This window comes from Lupinus angustifolius, chromosome LG02 (genome assembly GCF_001865875.1).
Source record: "Lupinus angustifolius cultivar Tanjil chromosome LG02, LupAngTanjil_v1.0, whole genome shotgun sequence".
Taxonomy (NCBI): domain Eukaryota; kingdom Viridiplantae; phylum Streptophyta; class Magnoliopsida; order Fabales; family Fabaceae; genus Lupinus; species Lupinus angustifolius.
The window spans coordinates 8,109,504-8,114,093 of record NC_032010.1 but is presented as its reverse complement, the minus strand read 5'-3'; positions in this window follow the sequence as shown (position 1 = coordinate 8,114,093).

Here is a 4,590-nt window from a genome sequence, read left to right as displayed (position 1 = left end):
CCAATCATTCACTCCTCAAAGGTGTGGGCCCGTCCCCCTTTGACGGTGGCCTGAATATAAAACCCAAGCGAGGACCAAGTCCCTTTGGTATCTAATCATTCACCCCACAAAGGCATGGGCCACCCCCCTTTGACTGTGGTTAAATTTAAAACTCAAGTGAGGACCAAGTCCCTTAGGTCTCCAATCATTCACCCCTCAAAGGAGTGGGTCTGTGCCCCTTTGACGGAAACCTAAACTTAAAACCCAAGCGAGGACCAAGTCCCTTTGGTCTCCAATCATTCACCCATCAAAGGCTTGGACCTGTCCTCCTTTTGATCGCGACATCACTTAAGGATTATTCAGCTTTGTTATCTAATTTGTTTATGGAAATCTGGGCACTCATCATTTAAGGATTATTTAGCTTTGTTATCTAATTCGTTTATGGAAATCCAGGTAGTCATTGCTTAAGGATTATTCAGTTTGATTGTCTAGTTCATTTATGGAAATCCGAGTTATCATCACTTGGTTTATTCAACTTTATTACCTAATTCATTTATGGAAATCCGACCAGTCATCACTTAAGGATCATTCAGCTTTGTTATCTAATTTGTTTATGGAAATATGGATGAGCATCACTTAATGATTATTCAGTTTGATTATCTAGTTCATTTATCGAAATTCGGATAATCATCACTTTGTTTATTCCGACTCATTTATGGAGACCCAGGTGGTGACCGCTTGAGAACTATTCAGCCTAATTGTTCGGTTCATTTGTAGAAACCCGAGCATTCGTCACTTGTGGGTTGTTCATTACTTACGGATTATTCAGTTTTACTATTCAATTAATTTATGGAAATCTGAGTGTTAGCTACTTAAACATTATCCGACCTACTTTGATTAAAGGATGACTCGGTTGTCTTGTTATGTTCCATTACTTCCGGTTAACAAAGACTTGTGATATAAATAAGAGTTAATTACACTGACACCCCCTTGAGTTTTAGTGAAATTACACAAACCACCTATCACTTTTCTAGACCTACACAAACCCACTAATTTTTATACTTTCATTACACTAACTACCCCTACATGAGAAATAAATATAATCTTTTAAATAAAAAATATGATGAATGCAATTAAGTTAAACAAAATATGATATATTGTGGAGAAAAGTCTAAATAATATACAAATCAATGTATCTTTATTATTTTTGGTTACAAAATGCATCAACAATTCAGAAGATATATTGTTTAAATCGCTCTTATATTATATCATAACGAACCAAAAATAATAAAGAGGTATCAACTCATATATTATTTGGACTTGTCTCCATAATATATCATGTTTTGTGTAACTTAATTGTATTTATCACATTTTTTGTTTAAAAGATTACACTTAATTTTCATGCAAGGGTAGTCAGTGTAATGAAAGTATAAAAATTAAGGGAGTTTGTGTAGGTGTAGAAAAGTGAGGGGTGGTTTGTGTAATTTCACTAAAACTCAGGGGGTGTCAATGTAATTTACTCTATAAATAAAGGACACCAACCACAGATAGGAAAATAAGAAAAGGCTTTCCATTATTAAGGGGGCGATTACAAATTCCGAATGATACATAATACATACGCAAACAAAAAAAAAAGGTAATCAAGCTTCCCCACCACCTTTGGCCAGCACATGAAGGGTGACCAGGCCATCATCTTCATCCGCCACAAGCTCACCCTTAGGGGTGATCCGAGCGTCTATCCTCTTCCAGGACTAGTCGGCACCTAAGAGGACCAAGCTGACTTGGGTGAAAGCATTGTCCCAACCAGCGTTAGTGCCACATCAACTTCATCCTCTAGCTTTAGATAGGTTTCCTTCAAGTCGTCCAACTCCTTCTACATCCAAATGACTTCAGCTTGAGCTGATTCTCCTCGGCCCTTCGATAACTTCAACTTGTCCCAAAGTTGAAGCTTCTTATCCTTAGCCCTTTGGAGGCGATCAGCAAAGGAGGTCAACTCCCTTTAGGCAACACCCAAATCCGCCCTGGCCAACATATCCACCTCCCGAGCATCCCTTAGTTGGAGCGACATTGCGGAGAATTGCTCACCTACGATGATATTCTCCCTCTCCAAGCTCTTCAGAGCTTCAACATGCTTCTCTTTAAGCTCATGAAGCTCGCTTGAATGTTGCTCCTGCAAGTTGGGTAGATCCTCCTCACCAACTCGGGTGGCAAGTACTCCCTCACCCTCGAGAAACTTGGCCACCAAAGCTGCCAAAACCTCGGCTTCCCGAGTCCTCCGCAACAAATCAGCTAGGGGAATGTTGTCCATGGTCTCATTGACTCACAGGTTGATCAAAGCCTGCTCCACGACCTTTGGGATGTTATAGGTGTATTTGGTCCGAGCAGGGCTCCATTTCCCCTTACTTCTCCCAACAGACTTATCCCTCTCGTGCCTTTCCTAGGGGGCAACATCAACTTCGATAACCTTAGTAGGAGTGGTCGATTTAGCTGTCAAGTCAATCGACTAACTTAGGTCGACTTAGGGAGATAATGGTGACAGGTTCAGACTGAGGAAATGGAATCTCCTCCGAGATGGCAATGTACCCACCTTCCCTCCGAGGGGTAGCAGCCCCCTAGATGGGTCGTCAGACCAGACTAGTGAATTAGGCCTCGCCCTCTTGTTGGCTTCAACGCCCATCCTCTTCAAGGCAACCCGCTTCAAGATTATGCTTCGGTCTGCTTGGTTGCCCATGTCCGCTTCTGAGAAAAACAACAGAAAGCAAATCAGACATACAATATAGTAATCAAATTATTATATTGAAGACACCTATGGTCGAATACCTACCAATTGACTCCTCAAATGCATGATCGCCTTGGACGAGTTTATAACACTCAGTCACCCAACCCTCCTCGATCCAGGATAATATTTCATCTGCCACCCTATTCTCCCGATCATCCAGATGTTTATAGGAAAAACGAAAAGAGTTGGCAGATTTTTGGTGGATCCCCCCGTTCTAGGAGAAGGGGAACCATGGTAGATTGTCAGGACCATATGCCCAAGTATGGCATGATCCCCGAGCCTCCACACGGAAGAAATCACCCTTCGATAACGTCACAAAACATCTTGAACGCCCGGATAAACCCCTAGGAATTAGGGTGCAGCTGAGAATGGGCCACCTGAAGATGTTGCAACACCTCAGTATACCACCCTTCGAAGGGTATCGTTACTCCTATCCGCCATCAGACATACTCGTACATATAGAAGCTTCAACGATTTTGATTCTCGACAAGTGTATTCTAGCAGACCAGCTCCTAGTCAGTTAGAGCATACCACTGGATGTCATTCGTCGGACGAGTCAACACATCCACGACATGATGCACCTTCGGGGGAAAGAAAGTAGGGGTGCTCAGGACTTCCCGGTCAACCCACCAATAGTGGGAGTTGGGGCCCACCATACCTTGTGGGATAATGAACTGGTCCACACGATCGGCAAAGTTCCGCCCCATGATTAATCTGTCATCAAGAGAAACATCAGACTCCGAACTAGACATATTATCTAAGACTAGACACCACTTCTCCGAGAGAGTTGTCCGATCCATCACAACAGTATCACCTCCGGCCTTCTTCTTCCTCAGATTATGTAACAAAGTCGATATGGAAAGTTGTTTCAGTCGCCTCCATGTAGACCATCTGCTACTCGGGGTAGAGGCAAACCGAGCTCGCCGACGATGATAAGGGGCGTTTTGGTTGAAGATAGGTGGAGGTCTGGAGAGGATCTCCATCTCGTTAGAACTAGATTCCTCACTCAACATTATTACAACCCAAGAAATATAAAAATAAGGGAAAATAGATTACCGAATAATTTGAAGTCGGAAATTCTAGAAGAAAGAAAAAGGCTAATGGTTGGATTCAAAAACAAAACAAGCCCGTCATGAGGAAATTTCTCTGAAAACAAAGTTGAGAAGAATGAAAGGGACAACTCCCTATATATAGGAAAAAGGCTGGACGTGGGACACACCCTAGGCCCAATCCAAGGACTCATCCCAACCGTCCAATGCCACTCGAGGATAATCCAATGTTGGCTCACAAAACAAAGCAAGGAAACCGAAACCAACGGACGCGTCAGTTGAACACCCGATGCCACTAATTGATGCTTTACCGGCCCTCCACGTGTCGACCAAGGATAAATAACCATCATGACCTACCACTAGGCCTAGGGGCTACTCATATCATCCATCCGAGCATACTAAATCGGAATCGATAATTCGAGCACACTCAACACGGGACATTCTGAGTCTACTAGGCCGCCCTGATAGACTAGGGGCAATTGTTTCACCTTGGCCAAATCCGAACTATTCAATCATATTGGGCACGCAACCATATTAACATCCCTCATTTACTCGCCAAGGACAGGCCAAGCTTACTGTAGGTGTATTAATGTCTCCGACTCACCATTAATGCATCTTTGACTCACCATTAATGCGCCTCTGGCTCGCCATTAATGCACCGCTAATATTCCACCTTCCACGCCACCTACAAGTCTTACCTGCCCCCAATAGATCGACAGTATTAGACCCGCAAGGTGGTTAAGGACAACCCGATATACTCCTTCCATACCAACCAAATGCTAG